Source organism: Thalassophryne amazonica, chromosome 3 (genome assembly GCF_902500255.1).
Source record: "Thalassophryne amazonica chromosome 3, fThaAma1.1, whole genome shotgun sequence".
Lineage (NCBI taxonomy): Eukaryota > Metazoa > Chordata > Actinopteri > Batrachoidiformes > Batrachoididae > Thalassophryne > Thalassophryne amazonica.
In genome coordinates, this window is record NC_047105.1 from 120,645,647 (window position 1) to 120,672,054 (window position 26,408).

Sequence of the window (26,408 nt, forward strand, 5' to 3'; positions counted from 1 at the left end):
TCTTACTGACCAGTTCCACAAGCGTGCACGAAATAGAAGCTGCCATATTTTCACATGTGTGTCTTTCTCAGAAAAGTGGGATTTGTCACTGTTTTCGCTTCAGCTGCGCTTAACAATAAATTCTTCTGATTTCAGTCTCGGCTGAAATGTAGGATATAAAACAAGCAGAATGTCTTGAAGAATCGCGCTTATCTGAGCTCAAACAGGACTTAGCGAGGTGGCACCGTCCATCAGAAAGCAAGCTAACAATCAAGGTGGTGCCGCGCAACATCTTCCGGCCCAGAGCTGGAAAAGTGTCCTTTCCGAGAATACTTGAGATGACCGCAGAGGAAGTGAACTGTCTCACACTGTCCCAGATGGACTCATTATCCAAATATTAAGTCTCTCAGCCACCCTCATCTTAGTCACACACACTGTCTGACTTTATCTGTTGTTCCTCTCATGAGCACATCAAATAGAAGATGAGTGAGGAAACGTTGAGACAAGAGAAACGTTTCCCTTGACATGTTTTTCTCAGCCTGCTTTACCAGGATGTTATGACTTGGTGTTCTTTGAACTGTATATAACCTTCCATAAATTTATAGATGCGAACTGTGCTGGGAGCAGGAGTGTATCAGTATTCCAGGGTGCCATGTTGCCCATTGCAGTATCCTGCAGATATGTACAGTATTAACTCCTGTATTGTATTTTGGGCAGATTTGTCTAACCCTAAATAACCTAACCATAGTCCTAACACTAATGCTAATCCTGACCCTAACTGGGCAACATATGATTCTTGGGCAATTGATTAAAAATTTCCTGGAATTCAACATGAGTAAAACACTCTGAAACACTATTGCCTGCATTTTGAGAGCCAAATTTAGTGAAATTTTATTAATATGCTGCATAACTAGACAATCAGGTAACAGCTCAAAAAAAAGGTTATCGATCAAATCGAGTAAAAATAATCTATTCTGAATCTTAAGAATCAGAAACGAATTGATTCTTGAAATTTTAATCGATACCCAGTACTAGTTTCTGAGTCTCTGCTCTCCTGAGAGTCACAATTACAATTGAAATACACTGGAAGCTAAGGAAGCTTCTGTGATTTGAAGCGAAATGTCCTCACGTCAAGCAACCCAGTTCAGTTGAAGATTCAAGCTTCTCTACACTGGAAGCTGAATTTGTCAGAGCTAAATTTTAGTAATGTGACCTTATGCACCATATTTCGCCTTCATACAAAAAGTCTTGAAGTTACCACATACATATCTACTATGTGGAAAACACACACACAGATGCACAGACATGCACACAAGGATTCCAGCATGTCGTAGACCTGCGCTGCCTTCAGCGACGAGGTAGAAGACTGCCAACTTCCCATGTAAAGAGCTTCTAACGCTGCTAGTCACCGACCGTCAGCTCGCTAAAGGAGGCAGTGACTTTTGATGGCATGTTAAGAAGCTTGAAATAATGCACTTGCACACACATAATAATCGTGCCTGCATAAATCCGCTGCCACTCACATCTATAAACTACAGTAATGAGCCATGCAGGGGGCAGCAGGATGGCTGCACAGAATGGCTGCTGTTGTTAAAATTGTTGACAGCTTGGCTGCTGTGTTGTGACTGAATGCTTGGGTTTATATGTTATTGTGTGGAGTAGAAAAGCGCACGATGATCAACACAACAGCATCTTAATACCACTGTTGGCCCCGCAAACACCAGGGACTCCAGGCACAATTAAAACAAGCCAACTGCAATTATTAGCCGCCTCTGCTCCTCCTCCTCCTCCTTTTTAGAGTGTCTCCCAGGCTCCCTCTGTCTTCCCTTTTAAAGTAGAGAGATAAAGTCAGGCCCCCAATGACTATAATCTTGGGCCTTTCTACTTTCCCAAATGGAAACATTGCAGAAAGAAAAAGGGAGGGAGAGGGTCAGACTGAGAATTTAAATTTAGATTGAGTCAAATAATACAAATGTTAAATATAAATACGTACATGGATGTGTCTGGAAGCATGTGCTGGATGTGGCACCATTGTTCACCTGACCTGACGTGTAAAGCCAGAAGGAAGATGATGCAGTCATTGTGTTTATTACTGCAGAATCACGGAGAAATGCGCCCCATATCACAATGTGTATGATGTTGATGTGATGGAGCCATGCCGCTCCACTTTCTGCATGTTCTACATTTTGCAATGCAGTCTGTGTTGTATTTCATCATAATGGCATCTTGCAAGGTTACAGGATCAAAGACACATATGCATGGACACACACACACACACACACACACACACACACAATACACAACTGCTCCTGATGACCCAGACTAACAATGGATGTATATGTGACACACGCATCTATCGCAAAATCAACCCAGTCTCACAGCAAGTCGTGATTCAACAGCACTAAATATACATTAATCTATTGGTTTGTGATATTGTGACAAAAAGCGCTTCATTTTCTTCACGGCAGCACAAATTCATTGTAATTCATTCCGTTAAAAGTGAAGTGGCGGGGTTGGGGGTGGTTATGGTTAGTGTAGGGGGAAGAAGTAACATTACATTATGGTTAAGGTTAGGGTTGGGGGTAAGAGTAGGGTTAGGAATAGTGAGGTAAAAAAATCCCACTCACAAAAATTTGACTCATTTCGTCACGGGAGCATGAAAAAAAAAAGTGAGACTGGGCTGCGCAAAATACAAGCACAAATCAGAAAGAAGATGTAATGATGTAGAAAATGCAATAAATAAATAATTAAATAAATAAGGTTAATCCTTACATTTACTTTGATGTCTATTTGTTTTCAGTTTTATGAGTGTTTATTTCTCGCTGTCTTTTACGTAATATATGAGAAATGTGTTAGTTAGCACAATTAGCAGCTAGCTAGACCAGCCAGTGACGTCAATACACTAATGTCTGCAAAATGTCTTGTAAATCACTCTTGAGGTGTTAGGTTCCAAATACAGCATTTTCAGTTTTAGAAGTGTTTATTTCTCGCTAGCGTTTACATAATATATGAGAAATGTGTTATATAATGCACAAACAAAGCACAGATAGCAGCTAGCTAGACCAGCCAGTGACATCAACAGGCTAACATTCGCAAAATGTCTTGTAAATCACTCTTGAGGTGTTAGGTTCAAAATACAGCATTTTCAGTTTAAAATAGTGTTTATTTTTAAGTAGCTTTTACATAATATATAAGAAACACGTTATAATTACAGATAAACAAACCTGTTACGAGCCAATAACATCACAGTGCCACTCTAGTGTGACTGGCTGTCACCACCACCCCTCAAAAAAACAAAACGGATGTGCATATTTTTATGCTGGTTTTCTTCCTCCCTAGGTTCATATATAGGAAGCACCAAGACAGGTCAGACAACACGTTGGCCCTGATGGGACTGGGTGGTTGTAAGAGGAAAAGGAGCTTTCCAGGAATGAGGGGATCAACTGTTTCACCTCAGGATCCTTGGGTGGATGAGTGGTGGTTTTGAAACTGCTTGCGGGTAGGGCATATCACAAGTAAATAGATTTTTACATTCTTCTGAAAGTGTCCAGTCTTGTTTCTAAAAGACAGCATAAATTTTTGCTCAAACTCTTGATAAAGGAAATTTTGCATGTTGATTAATGACTGGAGCTCTAGGTGGAACTTGCATTAATGGTAAATGTCCACCAGGTGATAGTATTGCTCCATTTCAATAACCACGTATGAAATATTACACATGCAAAACCAAGTTGATTTTTGGCTTGATCTGGTACATCAAAGTTTTCCATGAATTAACCAGTTCATCCTCATATGCACTCTTTTTAATGTGGTGAGTTATTGGATTATGTCATTTATTGGTTTGGGAGATATTTTCGGCACCAGCTGGCTGGGATGGACTAACAAAGTCGCTCACTCACCCACTCATCTACATTTTGGCTGATCTTGTGCTGCTACAAGCACAAGCAAAATCAGAGCATCATGATGCATCGACTTTTATTTCATTTTTCGTGGCATGTTTAGTTGGTTCACGCACAAGGTGGGTGTTCCTAATCTTAGCTGGCAGCCTGCAGTTCTGTCAGTTTCATGCTGTTTAGGATAGGTTTATCTTGAACTCCAGCTTTGGTATGAAACACACACACGCACACCAACACACAGAGTTCCCACAATCTCTACAAAGGCAGCAGTGGACTGTAGGAGGAGGGCAGCACGAGCACCAAGTAAAGATGATATCAAAGGTGTAAAGCAAGAGTCCTGATGGGAGGCTTTGGGGAAAGGAAAAAAACTGAAAAAGAAAACGCAGTGGAATGGAACCAAAGCCCCACAGAAGACTCCCTGTTTGCCATGACTGACTCCTCCCTCACCATCTTTCTTTGCCTTTTGCCTCCTCTTTGACATCTCAAGCCTTTGACATGCTATTTCCCTGTCCCAGCCTCACCCAGCTTAACCTCATCTTCTTCTCCAGCCTCCTTCACTCTCAACCTCCCCCCTCGAGTCTACCTCCTTCATCCGCTTCTTGATCTATCCCTCACACCCTGCAGTCCCCCATACTGTTTCCCTGGAAAGCATTCATGGCAGCTTACGTTGCCTTGCCGTCTTCACTTGCTAATGCAAGTTTTCAGCGGATTAAAATACGAATGTGTGGAGTGTGCCATAAGACATTTCCATGGCTCTTCATCACAAAGTAGACGTGACGTCTGACTACACAGGCTGAACAAATAAAACTGTGAGCTACTAACTCAGCAAGTCCTGAAGAAATATGAGTACCCCTGTATGCAGTACTTATCACATATTACAACAAAAATCTGCCCTATACTTGCAAACCAGCCCTCATGAGATAAAAGAAAAAAATGGGGCTGATAAATCAGACACCTATCCTATTGATTTCACTGCCTTGGAAACTGTGGCAATAAAATCAGGGTGATACAAATCTTAAAACAGGGCAATAAAAAAAAAAGACTGAAAATACCACGCTTTGATCACCCTACTTTTCATCCAATCAGGAGCCACCATTTCTCAGCCCCACCAATGACACACCCCCATTTTGTATTACCCTGGTGACAAGTGCAGGATCCTGATACAGGATCCAGATGGTTTCATTCATCCAAGATGTCTGATCAAGGTGAGAGACTTTTAGCCTCCGTAGCAGGGAGAATTCTACAACTTCAGTCTCATACTGAAGTTGTGAGACATCAGTGAAGAGAACACTCATTACTTTATAGAGAGACATAAGAACATTCCATAATTTACATATTTATATGATTTACCTGTGTTATTCTTTCTACTTGATTATTGTTCTTTATTTTTGTTGTAATATGTGATAAATATCTTCTTACATGTCTGTTTATGTATCACGCCCTGCATCATGCCCCGGTGCAGAGGTGGGTGGATCGATCCTAATATCGATAATATCGATACCAATGCTGGTAATGATAATGAATGATCCTCGTGTAAAAAGATTGGTACTCAACCTTTTTTCTCTCCTGCACGCACTGACTGCTGTGCACGCAGATTCATCAAAGTCTACTCTCTGTCTGTAAGAGCAGCACTGCGCTGTGTCACTCAACATGGAGTAGCACACCTCCCCCCTCTGGTCTTTTGTTGTTGCGCCATCACGTGGCTCAGTGGCGCCAGACAACAGTCATGCAGGAAGGATCAGCCTGGCCCACCCACTCAGCACTCTCCTTGAGTCAGCCCTCTACCTCAGGAGATTTTGTTTTAAGTTGTGTTGAGTGATTTTTTTTTAAACAAAAATGTTGATTGTGATAATAAAGTATTTTCTTGTCACGTACAACGTTTGGCGAAATTCTATCCTAGGTCTTTTGAATCATTTTGGATCTATCAAGCGTAAATGTGAAAAAGTATCACTGCAGTATTGTATCACTTCCTGTTCCAGAGCATAGCGGTGTTTTGCTGTAACGGTTAGCTGTTTAATCTGCGCAGTTAGATTGATCTAGTTAACTAGATAACGATTTGCTTCACAGTGTAATCTTCACGTACCTTAACTAAAGCACTCCCTCTGCTGAATCACCTCTAAATTATTTACACATTATTCACTTTGTGTGTTTTTAGGAATCCGCTAGCTTAGCGCAGCTACTAGCTCTTAGCCGATTTAGCATGGTGGCTTCTCCTGTCTTTCCTGCACTTTTCTGCTCTGGGTGTGAAATGTTTAGTTATTCCTCGGCCTCCTTTAGCAGTAATGGTACTTGTAATAAGTGTAGCTTATTCGTAGCTTTGGAGGCCAGGCTGGGCGAATTGGAGACTCGGCTCCGCACCGTGGAAAATTCTACAGCTAGCCAGGCCCCTGTAGTCGGTGCGGACCAAGGTAGCTTAGCCGCCGTTAGTTCCCTTCCAGCAGATCCTGAGCAGCCAGGAAAGCAGGCCGACTGGGTGACTGTGAGGAAGAAGCATAGTTCTAAACAGAAGCCCCGTGTACACCGCCAACCCGTTCACATTTCTAACCATTTTTCCCCACTCGCCGACACACCCGCAGAGGATCAAACTCTGGTTATTGGCGACTCTGTTTTGAGAAATGTGAAGTTAGCGACACCAGCAACCATAGTCAATTGTCTTCCGGGGGCCAGAGCAGGCAACATTGAAGGAAATTTGTAACTGCTGGCTAAGGCTAAGCGTAAATTTGGTAAGATTGTAATTCACGTCGGCAGTAATGACACCCGGTTACGCCAATCGGAGGTCACTAAAATTAACATTGAATCGGTGTGTAACTTTGCAAAAACAATGTCGGACTCTGTAGTTTTCTCTGGGCCCCTCCCCAGTCAGACCGGGAGTGACATGTTTAGCCACATGTTCTCCTTGAATTGCTGGCTGTCTGAGTGGTGTCCATAAAATGAGGTGGCCTTCATAGATAATTGGCAAAGCTTCTGGGGAAAACCTGGTCTTGTTAGGAGAGACGGCATCCATCCCACTTTGGATGGAGCAGCTCTCATTTCTAGAAATCTGGCCAATTTTCTTAAATCCTCCAAACTGTGACTATCCAGGGTTGGGACCAGGAAGCAGAGTTGTAGTCTTACACACCTCTCTGCAGCTTCTCTCCCCCTGCCATCCCCTCATTACCCCATCCCCGTAGAGACGGTGCCTGCTCCCAGACCACCAATAACCAGTAAAAATCTATTTAAGCATAAAAATTGAAAAAGAAAAAATAATATAGCACCTTCAACTGCACCACAGACTAAAACAGTTAAATGTGGTCTATTAAACATTAGGTCTCTCTCTTCTAAGTCCCTGTTAGTAAATGATATAATAATTGATCAACATATTGATTTATTCTGCCTTACAGAAACCTGGTTACAGCAGGATGAATATGTTAGTTTAAATGAGTCAACACCCCCGAGTCACACTAACTGCCAGAATGCTCGTAGCACGGGCCGAGGCGGAGGATTAGCAGCAATCTTCCATTCCAGCTTATTAATTAATCAAAAACCCAGATAGAACTTTAATTCATTTGAAAGCTTGACTCTTAGTCTTGTCCATCCAAATTGGAAGTCCCAAAAACCAGTTTTATTTGTTATTATCTATCGTCCACCTGGTCGTTACTGGGAGTTTGTCTGTGAATTTTCAGACCTTTTGTCTGACTTAGTGCTTAGCTCAGATAAGATAATTATAGTGGGCGATTTTAACATCCACACAGATGCTGAGAATGACAGCCTCAACACTGCATTTAATCTATTATTAGACTCAACTGGCTTTGCTCAAAATGTAAATGAGTCCACCCACCACTTTAATCATATCTTAGATCTTGTTCTGACTTATGGTATGGAAATTGAAGATTTAACAGTATTCCCTGAAAACTCCCTTCTGTCTGATCATTTCTTAATAACATTTACATTTACTCTGATGGACTACCCAGCAGTGGGGAATAAGTTTCATTACACTAGAAGTCTTTCAGAAAGCGCTGTAACTAGGTTTAAGGATATGATTCCTTCATGTTCTCCAATGCCATATACCAACACAGTGCAGAGTAGCTACCTAAACTCTGTAAGTGAGATAGAGTATCTCGTCAATAGTTTTACATCCTCATTGAAGACAACTTTGGATGCTGTAACTCCTCTGAAAAAGAGAGCTTTAAATCAGAAGTGCCTGACTCCGTGGTATAACTCACAAACTCGCAGCTTAAAGCAGATAACCCGTAAGTTGGAGAGGAAATGTCATCTCACTAATTTAGAAGGTCTTCACTTAGCCTGGAAAAAGAGTCTGTTGCTCTATAAAAAAAGCCCTCCGTAAAGCTAGGACATCTTACTACTCATCACTAATTGAATAAAATAAGAACAACCCCAGGTTTCTTTTCAGCACTGTAGCCAGGCTGACAAAGAGTCAGAGCTCTATTGACCCGAGTATTCCTTTAACTTTAACTAGTAATGACTTCATGACTTTCTTTGCTAATAAAATTTTAACTATTAGAGAAAAAATTACTCATAACCATCCCAAAGACGTATCATTATCTTTGGCTGCTTTCAGTGATGCCGGTATTTGGTTAGACTCTTTCTCTCCAATTGATCTGTCTGAGTTATTTTCATTAGTTACTTCCTCCAAACCATCAACATGTCTATTAGACCCCATTCCTACCAGGCTGCTCAAGGAAGCCCTACCATTAATTAATGCTTCGATCTTAAATATGATCAATCTATCTTTATTAGTTAGCTATGTACCACAGGCTTTTAAGGTGGCAGTAATTAAACCATTACTTAAAAAGCCATCACTTGACCCAGCTATCTTAGCTAATTATAGGCCAATATCCAACCTTCCTTTTCTCTCAAAAATCCTTGAAAGGGTAGTTGTAAAACAGCTAACTGATCATCTGCAGAGGAATGGTCTATTTGAAGAGTTTCAGTCAGGTTTTAGAATTCATCATAGTACAGAAACAGCATTAGTGAAAGTTACAAATGATCTTCTTATGGCCTCAGACAGTGGACTCATCTCTGTGCTTGTTCTGTTAGACCTCAGTGCTGCTTTTGATACTGCTGACCATAAAAGTTTATTACAGAGATTAGAGCATGCCATAGGTATTAAAGGCACTGCGCTGCGGTGGTTTGAATCATATTTATCTAATAGATTACAATTTGTTCATGTAAATGGGGAATCTTCTTCACAGACTAAGGTTAATTATGGAGTTCCACAAGGTTCTGTGCTAGGACCAATTTTATTCACTTTATACGTTTCCCTTAGGCAGTATTATTAGACGGCATTTCTTAAATTTTCATTGTTACGCAGATGATACCCAGCTTTATCTAGCCATGAAGCCAGAGGACACACACCAATTAGCTAAACTGCAGGATTGTCTTACAGACATAAAGACATGGATGACCTCTGATTTCCTGCTTTTAAACTCAGATAAAACTGAAGTTATTGTACGTGGCCCCACAAATCTTAGAAACATGGTGTCTAACCAGATCCTTACTCTGGATGGCATTACCCTGACCTCTAGTAATACTGTGAGAAATCTTGGAGTCATTTTTTATCAGGATATGTCATTCAATGTGCATATTAAACAAATATGTAGGACTGCTTTTTTGCATTTGCACAATATCTCTAAAATTAGAAAGGTCATGTCTCAGAGTGATGCTGAAAAACTAATTCATGCATTTATTTCCTCTAGGCTGGACTATTGTAATTCATTATTATCAGGTTGTCCTAAAAGTTCCCTGAAAAGCCTTCAGTTGGTTCAAAATGCTAGAGTACTGACAGGGACTAGAAGGAGAGAGCATATCTCACCCATATTGGCCTCTCTTCATTGGCTTCCTGTTAATTCTAGAATAGAATTTAAAATTCGTCTTCTTACTTATAATGTTTTGAATAATCAGGTCCCATCTTATCTTAGGGACCTCATAGTACAATATCACCCCAATAGAGCGCTTCGCTCTCAGACTGCAGGCTTACTTGTAGTTCCTAGGGTTTGTAAGAGTAGAATGGGAGGCAGAGCCTTCAGCTTTCAGGCTCCTCTCCTGTGGAACCAGCTCCAAATTCAGATCAGGGAGACAGACACCCTCTCTATTTTTAAGATTAGGCTCAAAACTTTCCTTTTTGCTAAAGCTTATAGTTAGAGCTGGATCAGGTGACCCTCAACCATCCCTTAGTTATGCTGCTATAGACTTAAACTGCTGGGGGGTTCCCATGATGCACTGAGTGTTTCTTTCTCTTTTTGCTCTGTATGCACCACTCTGCATTTAATCATTAGTGATTGATCTCTGCTCCCCTCCACAGCATGTCTTTTTCCTGGTTCTCTCCCTCAGCCCCAACCAGTCCCAGCAGAAGACTGCCCCTCCCTGAGCCTTGTTCTGCTGGAGGTTTCTTCCTGTTAAAAGGGAGTTTTTCCTTCCCACTGTTGCCAAGTGCTTGCTCACAGGGGGTCGTTTTGACCGTTGGGGTTTTTACGTAATTATTGTATGGCCTTGCCTTACAATATAAGGCGCCTTGGGGCAACTGTTTGTTGTGATTTGGCGCTATATAAATAAAATTGATTTGAATTGATTTGATTTGGTATCATTATCAGCGATACTGGGCCTGTATTTACTTGGTATCGGATCAATACCAAAATTCCCGGTATCGCCCACCTCTACCCCGGTGTAGCTGTATGAGCCCGAGTCTGACTTGTGATAAGGTATACATATGGAGAGTTCAGATGCAAAACCCAGTAAGTATTTATTTATTTTTTTTAATTTTATTTTTATGGAGAAAAATGCAGTTGAAAATGGAGATTTAAAGGAAACCATATTCGGAAATGAACAGACTTTCATCAATAAAATGAAACCAGTTTGTTCAAATTCTTTCATATTTTGCACACTGATGGTCCCCTTGACAGCCAAGTACATGTTGGCCTCAACTAAAAGTTTATGGTTTTGGAGATACTGGGTTTTGCATCGGAACTCTTCATATAGACCTTACATATCCCCGCTTCTCCAGTTCTAGCTGAGGGATGGGGCCCGGTTCATTAGTTCAGCTTACCTAAGTATGCTAACGAGGCACTGATTGTATTGGCCTCATTACACTACAGGAAATTGGCCTGAAAGAACAGGAGTTATGCAAGACAGGAGCAGTCCAGAGCATAACATCTGCCCCTTCGTGGCGTTCAGCCCACTGGCCACCAATCACCAGCACCAGGCTGATAGAGAGAGCGAGGCGGAGAGAGAAAAAGACATACTCGGGCCAAATCCAAATTTGGCAGGCTCACACGCTGGTGGGTGTGCGAGCGTCTGCATGTGTTTGTGTGATTTGTTTTTGTCTTCCCTTCGCTTCCTGCTTCATTGCCAAATTTGAAATTTCACAGTTGGGGACTATCAGAGGTGATTCAGAGTGCAAAGCGGAATTCTTTCAGTGTTGTGTGTCTGATATAAGCACCTCGAGATACGCATGCGTTTCTGGGTATTCCATGTGCTCGTCGTCGTGCGTTTGTGCTTAAACCGGTGTTTTCAGGGACACGAAGTCGCGCTATGAAGCACTTTCGCTTCCTTTGCACACGGGCTTGAAGGCTTCAGCCTCAGTCCCGCGCCTCAAGTAAAGCTTTAGAACTGCTGCCTTTTGTGCTGTGACAACGATTATCACAAGATATTATCCCAGAGCTTTTGAATACATTGGATAATGGCAAGATTGGGTGAAATAACTCTAAATGGCTCCAGCATTACAGCAAGCAGAGTTGCATCAGAAACTCACCCTGCAGCTGAGAAAGTAATTACCTGCTAAGATGAAGTCCCGGCAGGTTTGCCTCCATGTGATTTGCAATAAAGTGCAGCCAAGAAGTAAGCTGAGGGTTTGTATAACACCGCATCGCTTTATTCAACAAAAACATCGCAGGATTCAGCAGAAACCTTCTTATTGGAGCGTTTGAGGTTTGCGTTTTGCTGAACTACACTTGAATGTAATAGCTGCAGCACTACCGTAATTTACCTTCATTTGTTCTTAACGGGATTACATGAAGTTATGAACTGTTTTTTTTTTTTTTTTTTCGTAGATGTATGAGTAATGCAAGAGTTTTTGCTCATGATCCTGATGCAAATCCTGGAACTGACTCACTTTGAGAGTAACTCAACAGTTTATTCACAATAAATAAAATAAAAAATGATGTACATATGCAGTGACAATGAATAAATAAATAAATAATCACTAACTGGTGAAGACTGGATGTCTTAGGTAATAGGTCTCTTCAGAGGATTCTTGAGTGCTGCTGGAATGACTTTGTGTGGAAATGAGTGGTTATTTAAGGCCTCATCACACTCAGGCGAAGATCATGAAGAGTGTAATGGGAAAATGTGCCATTTTCTTGTCTATACTTCTCTCCTCTTGCTTGTTCTTACAGCATTTAACACGTTCTTACTTAGTTCTTTTGCCTGCACATTATCACGCACATACCACACCCAAGGCTTTGTTGTATATACATACTGTGTTGTATGGACAAAGCATAGAGATTTTGAGTCCTGTATTGACACAGAAAGGACCTAGTGACAACCTACTGCCAACACAAGGACAACCCAGTGTGAGTGCAGTGCCATTTTTTCCAAGTGTGAGTGCCCTGTTCCAGCCCAGTCTCATGGTTTTTTTTGTGGACCATCAAGAAAACTGCCTGATTTTCGTGACACATTTTGTTTATTGTGCTATTTATAATCCTCCCATTCTCCTAACTCTAACAGAATCATAGGGTAAGTGTCTACCCTTTCCATAACTCTAACCATAACTCCCCAGACCCGCCCCCACCCCACATTTCGTGCCCCCCATCACAAAATGAACTTGTGCCCCCATCATGAAAACCAGCCCATTTTCGTGCCTCATCACAAACCCATATATTAATGCACTTTTCTGGAAATTTCAAGAACTGTGTCATGAAAATCAGGCTTTTTTTTTTTTTTAAGCCTGTCTGCATATGACAAGGTTCAGGGCCCCTTCACACATAGTGTGAATTTGGTTGAAGTGCTCATGAAGCAAGAATCTTGTGCAAAACATGTAAATTCGTAGCTGCCTCGAACGCCTCGTACACCTGTTGCTACAACTATTTGCACACACCAGTGGCTGAAAGACAGAGTGTGCGTTGTCAGAGCCCATCAAACCCCGGCAGCTGTCAGCCAAATTCCAGTTCACACACACGAATATCTAAAACCGCTCGCTTGGCACTTAGAAAATGTGTTGGCATTCACACTGTTAGCACAAAAACAGTCAGCAGACGATCACTGTCGAGCTGGACGTGAAATGTGTCTAAGTGCCCCCACGACTGTGGAGTTGCAAAGCAACAAACATATGGTGCATGTGTCTTGCATGTGTGCTCGTATGCCGCGCCATCTCCCCCGCTCCCCAAAAATATATGGCATGCCGGCAGAGGGGGGGTGCACAATTTTCGTAATGGCGCCACGAACTTCTGTGAGACTGGGTTGCCTGTTCACAGTTTTCTCCTCATTGTTATTTATTTGTTATTAATACCTCCACCAACAAAGTCGGACGAGGTTATGTTTTCACCCCAGTTTGTTTGTCTCTTTGTTTGTGAACAGCTTGGAGCCCACAATTTTTCATATATCATTATGAAATTTTCACTGAAGATTCATATCCTGATAGGCAAGAACTGATTCTGTTTTTCAACATCATAGGTCAAAGTCAGGAAAAGTCTTGGAAAATTGTCAACAAAGATAAAAGTTCTTTCATATTTGAAAGCATTATGTAGGATCATATCCTTTATCTATTGACAAAGTTTGATCAGGATCTGATCCAGATTTTGTGGCCATTTAAGTTTAATTTTGAAAACTTAATTTAATGAAAATTTTACATTATATTTTAATCAAATATGCCCCAATCACTATTATATTTGAAAGTGAGGTGCAGACTGGCACTGACTATCACCTGACAGTTTATTTTTATTTTTTTTGTTTTCTTTTCTTTTTTGCACCATTGTGTAGATTCATCTAACTAAATCGATATTCCTTGACTCTGATGTTGAAGCAAGATTTTATAGATGTGTACAGCAAATCTCTTTTCTATCAACAGGAACATAACCATTTCAACACTGACACACTTTGTGTAATTTTGCCTCCACACCATCACATCACCCTTGTTAGCTCTGTGGTCCCTGCCCGGGCTTGGGGTTCAGACATGCTGGCCCTTGCAATCACCCGTGTGGCTCCTGGCATGCCGGAGTGGTCCATGTCATATGGTTCTGTACTTTTGTCTTGGCCCAACACACCAGCTACAGTAGTGATTAGATATTTAGCTGTGATCTGGGTCTCTGTGTTTGGATGGTTAAGTGTTTGTGGTCATCACCACAGTTTGGTTTTGGGTGTTCTCAAGGGGATTAAGACTCTCTTGTCCCAGAATAAGGTATGGATGCTCACTAAATAGACAACAGACTGTTTCTGTCACTGCTTGTTCATGTGTGGTTGTTTGTCCTGGTATGTTGTATTGTTGAGGTTCCGTTGACTTGATGTCTCCCTTTTCATTCCTCACAGTTAGGACTGCCACCACTTCTCTTTTGTTCTTGTCTGTCTTCATGTTGTTTTGGTGGTCAGCCCTTCCTGATAGACTTTATCTGTTAGTTTTAAATAAAATGTTATAGGCTGATAAGGAAGGGTTGATGAAGGTCACACATGCAGATCACATTCATTCATGCACTACATACTATCTGTCCTGCAAGAACAAATTGTATATAAGTGTATAAATGGTTCTGCCAGTTTGGCACGTGCCATCACCATCTATGACAAGTTTCAAGGTCTGACTTACAAGTTACTGCCAAAAGTGTGAAAAAATTCTCATCACAGTATAAATAGACAAAACTAATAATCAACATGTCTGTCTAGTTCTCCAAACAAAGGTAACATTTACTTTTGCCGCTCACAGGACACACATCTCCTGTCAGACAGATGTGACATTCAGATCGCCTGCTGCATGTCCACATGAATTGTCGGTTTGTTCCAGCTTGGACAGCCTGTCAATGTGTGCCCTGCGTGTGCTCTTCAGCCTGTCGCAAAAGCCATATATGGTTTTATATATTTCCATGTGAGGACAGCAGGCAGAGACATGCGCCTCATGGAGGAATGTTGTAAGTTCATGTCCTTGTTCTCCAGCTGGGACATCCAGGAGCATAGATCACAACAGCAGCCCCTGTGAGCAGACATGCCCCCCCTGTCCATTCAGCGCCTAGACCAACGTGTCTCTGAGTTATGTGGTCATTCATTTTCGTTATTTGTTATGTAATTGTGTACGTAGGTATTGTTGTAATTATTTATATAACTGTCCTGGCGGTAGTTTCTGTGTTTGTTATGTGTGCACTGAGCTGTTATCCTGCTGTCAGTGTGCTGTGATCAGCTGACAGGCCCCTCCCCGTGCTGTGTGCGATAAGACCTGGATGTCCGGCCCCCCATGTGATCAGATCTGTACATACATATAAGCATTTTATGCAAGCGTGCCCCCCCTCTCCCTGCCGGCATAGCATATGTTTTTGGTTTTGGGGGAGTGGGGGAGAGGGCGCGACATACGCGCACATGTGCGAGACACATGCAGCATATGTGTGTTGCTTTGCATCACCACCGTCGTGGGGGCAGTTAGACAGATTTCATATCCAGTTCGACAGTGATCATCTGCTGACTGTTTTCGTGCTAACAGTGCGAATGGCCACACATTTTCTAAGTGCCAAGCGAGCGGTGTTAGATGTCTGTGTGTGTAGACTGGAATTTGGCTGACACCTGCCGCGAGAGGGTTCGATGGGCTCTCACAACGCACACTCTGTCTTTCAGCCACTGGTGTGCGCAAATAGTTGTAGCAACAGGTGTACAAGGCATTCGAGGCAGCTATGAATTTACATGTTTTGCATAAGATTCTTGCTTCATGAGCACTTCGTGCTCACTTTGACCAAATTTGCACTAAGAAGGGGCCCTGAACCTTGTCATATGCAGACAGGCTTTAAAAAAAAGAAAAAAGAAAATCACCTGATTTTCATGACACTGTTTTTTAAATTTTGCTATTTATAATCCTCCCCTTCTACTAACTCTAACCATAACCATAGCATAAGTGTCTACCCTCCCCTAACCATAACCCCCCAGACACCCCTTTCACCCTACATTTCGTGCTCCATCATAAACCCATAGATTCATGTACTTTTCGTAAGGCCACCATGAACTGCTATGAGACTGGGTTGCCTATTCACAGTTTTCTCCTCATTATTATTTATTTGTTATTAATTCCTCTGCCAACAAAGTTGGAGGAGGTTATGTTTTCACCCCAGTTTATTTGTCTGTTTGTTTGTGAACAGCCTGGAGCCCACAATTTTTGATATATCATTATGAATTTTTTACTGAAGATTCATTTGCTGATAGGCAAGACCTGATTCAATTTTCAAGGTCATAGGTCAAAGGGCAAAGCCAGGAAAAATCTTAGAAAATTGGAAAAATCCCTATATTTAACATTGAATGAATTTTCCAAAATTCATGACTCTGTCAAAAAAGATCAGATTTCTTTCACATTTGAAAGCATTACATAGGATGGTATCCTTCACTGACTGACAAAGTTTGATATGGATCTGATCCAGATTACAGATTTGTTGCCATTTAAATTGAACATTGAAAACCCCATTTGATGTAAATTTTACATTGTATCTCTCATATTTGAATATGATGTGCAGACTGGCACTCACTATCACCTGACAAAGATTGATCCATATCTGATTTGTATTTCAGATTTAGCAGATATTTGATTTTAACATCTTCAACCACTTATTCCAATTAAGGTTCACTTATTTTAACATTGAAAAGCCCTTTTGCTCTATGTTTTGTATTATATTTTAGCTTATGTAATGTTGCTTCTAACGGGACTTTGACCTTTAAATTTTTTCCAAGGTAAAAATTTGTGGAATTGGAAATGAGTGTTGGTGGAGGTTTGCGCTCTATGAGCACAGTGCTCTAGTTTTTTTTCTTGATTTTATTTTGTTTTATTATTATTTACAGGGCTGTTCGTTACTAGGTACAGTCTGGGTAATTTCCACAACCGCTATTCACATAATAGCAGGATAATTTCAGCTGAGCAAACATGTCATCATTTCAGCTGCAAGCGGCGTTATACATCCGTGAGAGTGCTGCAGGCCAATAATGCGCAAATCAGTAGATGCTTGCATCTGTGAAAGCTGTGCTCAACATTTGGAAGTGAGCGCTGCATGGCATCTGTGCAGCACATTTACAATCATCTTTGCTGTGAGTCTGTGCAATATTCAGCTGACATTCAGACAAGTGGTTAATGTGTTGTTGGTACCAATTCAGTGACATCCAACTGATTTGTTCCTCATTTGCATGTTTGGTTGCATAGTTGATTCTCCAACTGCTCTCTGACGGTCACAGCCCAGTGGGATAGGACCCTGAGCTCTTGATTGGCTGAGCACACCTGACTAAGATGAAAAATGTACAAGTTCGGAGTGCCTATTGACCAGGTTGGGGAACTACTGGTTGATGACAGTTTTGCTTCTTTTTTTTTTTTTTTTTTTGCAACAATGTATAGATTTATGTAAGAAAATCGATATTCCATAACTGATGGTGACAAATACCAGATTGCTCATCTTTTAAAGCATTTTGTAAAAATCACCCTGCTTCGCTGCTGCAGGAGTTATGCAACACCGCTGCTGCACACTCTCATTTCACTTATGTTGAAGAAAAGGTGCTCCTTTTTCATTTTATTTCCACAGGCAGCATGATTGCCAGCATAAAGGTGAAAAGAGGGAGGAAAGGGCATGACTCACCATGCACACAGATGAAATTTTTAACAAGTATAAATTTCAGTGAAACTCCAGTGATTGTGGTATGTTTCTACTTGTTCACTGTACTATCTTGGACAGTGAAGCATGGATATGGGAGATACAGGAAAACTGACAACCACACAATCACCACAAGATTTTATAGACGTGTGCAGCAAAATCTCTATTCTATCAACAGGAACATAACCATTTCAACACTGACACAACTTGTGTTATTTTGCCACTACACCATCACCATGGAGTGGATATGAAACAGTCAAGATATGACTGAAGTGTCAATATTTTCAGAGGCAAAAGTCTTTTGCCAAACTCATAAATGTTGTAATAGTTTATGACGAGGACCACAGAACAGAAAATCACAACAAAGAGCAGGTTGAAAATTGGTTTATTCAAATCAAAATACAGTGCATCCAGAAAGTATTTACAGCAATTCACATTTTCCACATTTTTTATTTTACAGTCTTATTCCAAAATGGATTAAATTATTTTTTCCTTAAAAAGTCTACAGACAATACCACATAATACAGTCCATTATGCAATGTGATTTTTTTTTTTTTTTTTAGATTTTTGCAAATTTATGAAATAAACTGATAATCCTTCAGATGTTTCTGCAGCTTAACTCCCTAGAAATGGCTCACTCTGAGATGTGTCAAAGTCAAATTAAGAGGATATACCATCCAATACACCACAGTCTGAGTCTACAATGAATGTGTGTTGAAAGTGCGGACTTCAAACTATATACCAGTTTTTAAATTGTCTTCATAGGCCTAGTATAACTTGAATCATGATTAATAATTTACTTTTTCCAAAATATTATGGGCAATTTTGGTGAGCATTTCTGCAGAGACGTGCACCAAATGGAACTTTCACGTCAGAGTTCTCTCCTCTCTCACCGGAGCAATTGTAGGGAAAAAAAAAACACGTCTTCCCCTTTATCATTGGTGGAAAAATGCACGACCTAAACCAATCAAAAATGATCACCAACCCATATATTTGGTTGCAGAGAAGGTCCTGACAAAAAGCCACCAAAAGCAGACTGAGGTGGCAATACTGCCTCCATGTGACAGTACATGTCATTGCACAAACCAAGCATGAAGTCAAAGGAATTGTCTGTAGACCTCTGTGACAGGACTGACCTCAAGGCACAAATCTGGGGAAAGCTACAGAAACATTTCATCTGATTTGAAGGTTCCAATGAATATGGTTGAATTTCACTCAGTTTAATTTTCGAATTAAAGTAGGTCCTGCAGACACACTAAACAGATGAGTACTTCAACAGTAGTTCTAAAATATCAGTAAATATCCATACTCAATGATCACATACTATGAATCATGATTTGTTGATACAGAGAGCATACAGAGAGCTTTAAAGACATGGGCAAAATTAAGATTTTGAGTTTTTTCAAGAAATCAATCCTCTGTGAAATTTTTCACTCTCAGGGTAGGGCAAAAAATGTGATTATTTTGTAACCATTAGAGAAAAATGAAATGGTGCTGTGAATTTCATGCCTCTAACTGTTATATTTCAAGAATTGTGGCCCTGTGAAGTACCTACCTGAATGACGACCATCAGATATACGAGGTCTGTCCAAAAAGTATCGGACCTTTTTATTTTTTGCAAAAACCATATGGATTTGAATCACGTGTGATTGCATCAGCCAAGCTTGAACCTTCGTGCGCATGCGTGAGTTTTTTCACGCCTGTTGGTAGCGTCATTCGCCTGTGAGCAGGCTTTGTGTGAGCAGTGGTCCACCCCTCTCGTCGGATGTTTATTGCGAATAAATGTCTGAACGATTTGGAGCTTTGCTGCATCAAATTTTTCCAGAAACTGTGAGAGACCTCCAGCTGGACACCATTCGGAAAATTTTGATGGCTTTCAGCAACGATTTTATGGGGATTACACAGATTAAGGAGTGCTCCAGCTGGTTTAAAGACCGCCCACAGCGTCTGAGAGCGCGGCACGCTCCGAGGGCTGATCGACAGGCTCAGACCCCGCTGAAAAAACCAGATCATTTCCAACGTGAAGGCTTTGGTGATCCGGGACGTCGTCTGACTTTCACAAAACAGGCAGAAGGCATGGACATCAGCACTTTTTCGGCACATTCTACTGTTACAGGTGTTTTTTTTTCATGGAAAGAGAAGCAGAGGATTGCGCCACCGTGCTGCTCATGGTGCGGGACAAAACCACCTCCATGTTGGTCTCACAGGATGGCTTTCAGGTGGCTTTCAGATGACTTCTGGTTGCTTTTCAGTCATGTGAGTATCCGAGAAATTGTGCATGAGCTGGACATGCCCCAACATGTCCTGTGAGGCTTCATCACGGCATTGCTTTGTGCCATGCGGCTCTGCCGCAATGCGCGGAATTCCTCCGCTCCTCTTTCCATGACAAAAACTCCTGTAACAGTGGAATGTGCCGTTCATTTCTAAACTGGACGCTGTCTTGATCCGGTATGTCGTCTGACTAGTACAGGAATTGCGGAAGACGTGGACATCAGCACTTTTTCGGCACATTGAGACAGACTTGCAGAGGAATCGTTGAGACATTTATCGTTCAGACATTTATTCGCAATAAAAATCCGACGAGAGGGGTGGACCACTGCTCACACAAAGCCTGCTCACAGGCGAATGGTGCAACCGACAGGTGTGAAAAAACTCACGCATGCGCACGAAGGTTCAAGCTTGGCTGATGCAATCACACGTGATTCAAATCCATATGGTTTTTGCAAAAAATAAAAAGGTCCGATACTTTTTGGACAGACCTTGTATAAGCCTAAACCTACCCCCATATAATGAGGTGTATAAGCAAAATGCATACACATATTACAGTCAACCTGTTTCCTACCTTCCTTTGGGACCAAATGGCACACAGAGACTGGCTATGATGCAAATCAAAAGTGATGCTGCTGGAACTTTTTTGAATATTGCTTGATTTGACATGGAATGACCCATAAGCCCAAATGTTGCTGAGGATTATAACGAACAAAATTTGCTGGTCCACCTAAATCCATTATATGTGAGTTTTATTGCATATGAATTGCAAATGAACTCAGTTACGATGTGATTAATCACGCAGCCCTGATTTTTGGACTATGATGATCATTCATTCAGCTATTTTGGTGCCCCCACCAGCACTTGCTGCCCTACGCACAGTAAGTGATGTATGTGGGGGAAGTGGCAGCTCTGATACAGTAAGAAAGGAAGCACCAGGGGCCTCATGTACAAAGACTTGTGTGGATTTCCCACTGAAACATGACGTATGCCAAAACCCAGAAACTGGCGTTGGCACAAAGATATTCAGATGTACGAGTATCATTCAGAAGTGTGCATAGATGCATGGATCCACGCACGTTCCATTTGTACATCCCACTGAACATGGAATTGAGTGTGGAGGCAACTCCTCCCTGGCCACACCCCATTTAAATATGCAATTTCATGTAAATTGTCAGGATTTGAGTTTTTGCCTGGTTTTATTTTCATGTTTTGGTTTATTTTGTCATGGTTCTGTTGCTTTCTCGTATGTTTATTCTCTTGCTGGTTCTTTTCATGCTTGGGTTTGTCTATCCCTGTCTCTCTTGTCTCTTGGTTCTTGGTGGTGGGTGTTTCACTCTCTCTGACCACATCCTCGTCCTGGTGTTTTCCACGCTATATATATATATATATATATATATATATATATATATATATATATATATATATATATATATATACGTATAAGCTCCTCATTCTGCTCTGCTCCTTCACCAGACTGATGCGCCAGACTCCAGCTCTGTTTTGTGCATTCTCTGCTTGCCTCTTGTGTGTTTTGACCACCTGCCTGTATTACCGACCACACCTAAGCCTGATGTTCCATGTACTTTTGCTCTTGTTGGACTGCCTTTTTGTGTTCCTGACCCCCTTTACTACTTCACTAACCTATTTTTACTCTTTGTTCGAGTCCTGCATTTGTGTCCAGCCATTCCTGTTCACCATACCTGATATAAATAAGGCCTTTGAGCATGGATTCCCCACACCGGCACATCAGACAACACGAACACGGAAAATAAATTATACCATCGATGACGAAATAACGTGGAGACACGCAGGGATGGCTTATTCTGTACGCTGTTAAACAGATTAATCACAAAACTGTAAAAATGTTTGTGGGAGCTACGGAGTGTGTGTGTGTGTGTGTGTGTGTGTGTGTGAGTAGGTGTGTGTGTGTGTGTGTGTGTGTGTGTGAGGCCGACAGCTGTGAGATTAAAAAGATACGCGCCTCCACTGACAGTGTGACATTCACAATTTACACACGTGTTTATTGACAAATACTGAATACAGGAATCTGGTTAAGAAGCTCTGTAACTCTGACCATCAAACAAAAATAAAAAAGACAATAATAATTATAATAAACATATCTGGGACGGCCACAGTTCTGCGCGCAACTCCAGTTTCAGTGGCCTTGGTAATCAAAATTGATTTATGAGCCAGTCATTGTCATTTGCAAGCAAATCCTTGTGTTCCTTGATGCTCACGTCAGATTGCACCATTTGGAAAGTCCTCTAACAATGCTAACACAACCACTGTTAGTGCCATTTTATGCATTACTTTGTACATGGTATTATATCCATCCATATAATTGCAAACACGTGGCTGTGTTAATTGCTCATCACTGTGTCGCTGACAAGGTTGGGTAGGATTACTTTGAAATGTAATCCAAAAGTAATCAGATTACAAGTAACCAAATGTATGTAATTAATTTTAATTTAATTTAATTAGCTTATAATGCGCCAAATCACAGCAAAAGCCATCTCAAGGCGCCTTACAAAAACAAGTCAACATAAAATTGAATAAATAATTGAAAATGAATAAAAAATTCAAATACATGAATAAAAACAGAAGTAAAATAATAAAACAAATAAAAATAAAAAGTATCCATAAGAAAGAGAATAAAAATAGGTTTTGAGTCTTGACTTAAAAATGTCCACAGACTCAGACTGCCTCACGGTCGCAGGAAGACTGTTCCACAGGGTGGGTGCACGATACGAAAAGGCACTTTGACCTGCTGACTTCTTCTTCACCCTGGGAACACAGAGAAGTCCCGTACATAGGATAGTACATCCTGTATGTACATCCTATGTACATACATACATGTAATCCACATGTATTCCTTCAAAGTAATCCTACCCAACCCTGGTCACTGATGTGCACATCAGTAATGACTTCTTGTTTTCACACTGTTAACAGTCCCCAGCATCACGTCTACATGTAGGCAGTGGAACAGCAGCTGCAGAAACGTATGTACGCCAGCCAGGATTTTTGCGTGATGCACTGCACATTTCCACAGTCATATCACTTTTGATACAACTGAATGTTGGCATGGAGATGGACGGATGCCATGTTTTTGTGTGTAAGCTCAAAAACGTACATGAGGCCCCAGGACCCTAAAAACCTTGAACTTCATTTATCAACCATTCATACAAACAGATTTGTGTTTAAACTGTATATGCAAATATTATTTTTTTTCCAAACTTATACTTAGGAATGTGTGTAAAAATACACACAGCTCTGACCATGCAAATGCACAGCATCTTGTGGTAGAACAGGGAAAATGCAAATGAAAAGCATTGCTGCTGTCATGGCATGCATCCATATATGTTCTTTATTTCCTCAAATTAATAACTACACATTAGTACACACATTAGTAATTATGTCACGTTAGAAACAGATGAATAGCCTTACTGGTTTCAGAACCTACAAAAGACAGCTGCCTGAAATTAACAGCAGCTTTTGACCTAATCAACAAGCACCTAGATCTCCTCCTGCTACTGCAAGACTTGGAGAAAATAGTTTCCTTCCTGCAATGACCCATGTTATTTTTGCTTCTCAAATTTCATTAGAAAAGATTTTATCTTTATAAAGGCAACAGTGTGGTGATGTCCCAGGAGTGCAAAGGATTCTGGGAACACTAACAATATATAACTGTCTGCTTATTCGGTTAATTGGATCATTTGAATCTACAACCCCAATTACAATGAAGTTGGGACGTTGTGTAAAATGTAAATAAAAACAGAATACAATGATTTGCAAATCCTCTTCAACCTATATTCAATTGAATACACCACAAAGACAAGATATTTAATGTTCAAACTGATAAACTTCATTGTTTTTGTGCAAATATTAGCTAATTTTGAAATGGATGCCTGCAACGCATTTCAAAAACGTTGGGACATAGCAACAAAAGGCCGGGGAAGTAGATGGAAACAGGTTTGGAAACAGGTGAGTGTCATGATTGGGTATAAAAGGAGCATCCCCAAAAGGCTCAGCCATTCGCAAGCAAAGCTGGGGCGAGGATCACCACTTTGTGAATGACTGTGTGAAAAAATAGTCCAACAGTTTAAGAACAATGTTTCTTTACGTTCAATTGCAAGGAATTTAGGGGTTCCATTATCTACAAAACATAATATAATCAGATGATTCAGAGAATCTGGAGAACTTTCTACACGCAAGTGGCAAGGCTGAAAACCAACACTGAATGCCTGTGACATTCGATCCCTCAGGTGGCACTGTGTTAAAAACCAACATCATTGTGTAAAGAATCTTATCACGTGGGCTCAGGAACACTTCAGAAAACCATTGTCAGTTAACACAGTTTGTCCGTACATCTACAAGTGCAAGTTAAAACTCTACCATGCAAAGTGAAAGCCATATATCAACAACATCCAGAAATGCTGTCACCTTCTCTGGGCCTGAGGTCATTTGAAATGGACAGACGCAAAGTGGAAAAGTGTGCTGTGGTCTCATGAGTCCACGTTTCAAATTCTTTTTGGAAATCATGGACGTTGTGTCCTCCGGACAAAAGAGGGAAAAGACCATCCAGACTGTTACCAGCGCAAAGTTCAAAAGCCAGCATCTGTGATGCTACGGGGGTGTGTTAGTGCCCATGGCATGGTCAACTTACACATCTGTAATGTGTGGCCCATTATGAAGTGCAAAATATGACAACAGAGACCCCAGACTGTTGAACAACTGAAGTCATACATCAAACAAGAATAGGAAAGAATTCCACCTACAAAGCTTCAACAATTAGTGTCCTCAGTTCCTACACGCTTATTGAGTGTTGTTAGAAGAAAAGCTGATGTAACACAGTGGTAAACATACCACTGTCCCAGCTTTTTTGAAATGTGTTGCAGGCATCCATTTCAAAATGAGCAAATATTTGCACAAAAACAATAAAGTTTATCAGTTTGAACATTAAATATCTTCTGAGACAGACTGGCGTCCTGTCCTGGGTGTACCCCGCCTCGCGCCCTATGACTGCTGGGATAGGCTCCAGCCCCCCGCGACCCTTAATTGGACTAAGCGGTAGAAGATGAATGAATGAACATTAAATATCTTGTGTTTGTGGTGTATTCAATTGAATATAGGTTGAAGAGGATTTGCAAATCATTGTATTCTAATTTTATTTACATTTTACACAACATCCCAACTTCATTGGAATATGGGGATTGTATTTTACTCCTGTGTGAACCCTAAGAGTGGCAATCTTTTCATTAGCGTTTAGCTTGCGCTATCTTTTGTTCTACATTTAGGCTGTCTTGGTGCACAGTACTTTATATTATCTTAGACAATGTTGAAAACAAGGGTGGCCCACTTAGAGAGCCATGTCCATAAGTTAGAACAGCTTCTTAACCCTCTGGGGTCTGAGGGCATTTTTTGGACAGTTCACTCACCTGGCATAAATGTTTTATTATTGCTGTTAACAGCAAGAACACACACTTTTATTCAAAACACACAGTAAACTATAATAAACAACTGTTTTGACACTTTATAAAGGCTATTAGTAAAAAAAAAAAAAGTAGAAAAGGGAGTGTTCACAATAATAGTAGTGTGGCATTCAGTCAGTGAGTTTGTCAATTTTGTGGAACAAACAGGTGTGAATCAGGTGTCTCCTATTTAAGGATGAAGCCAGCACCTGTTGAACATGCTTTTCTCTTTGAAAGCCTAAGGAAAATGGGACGTTCAAGACATTGTTCAGAAGAACAGCGTAGTTTGATTAAAAAGTTGATTGGAGAGGGGAAAACTTATACGCAGGTGCAAAAAATTATAGCCTGTTCATCTACAATGATCTCCAGTGCTTTAAAATGGACAAAAAAGCAGAGACATGTGGAAGAAAATGGAAAACAACCATCAAAATGGATAGAAGAATAACGAGAATGGCAAAAGCTCACCCATTGATCAGCTCCAGGATGATCAAAGACAGTCTGGAGTTACCTGTAAGTGCTGTGACAGTTAGAAGATGCCTGTGTGAAGCTAATTTATTTGCAAGAATCCCCTGCAAAGTCCCTCTGTTAAATAAAAGACATGTGCAGAAGAGGTTACAATTTGCCAAAGAACACATCAACTGGCCTAAAGAGAAACTGAGGAATATTTTGTGGACTGATGAGAGTAAAACTGTTCTTTTTGGGTCCAAGGGCCGCAGACAGTTCATGCAATGACCCCCAAACTCTGAATTCAATCCACAGTTCACAGTGAAGCATGGTGGTGCAAGCATCATGATTTGGGCATGTTTCTCCTACTATGGTGTTGGGCCTATATATCGCATACGAGGTATCATGGATCAGTTTGGATATGTAAAAATACTTGAAGAGGTCATGTTGCCTTATGCTGAAGAGGACATGCCCTTGAAATGGTTGTTTCAACAAGACAATGACCCCAAGCACACTAGTAAACGAGCAAAATCTTGGTCCCAAACCAA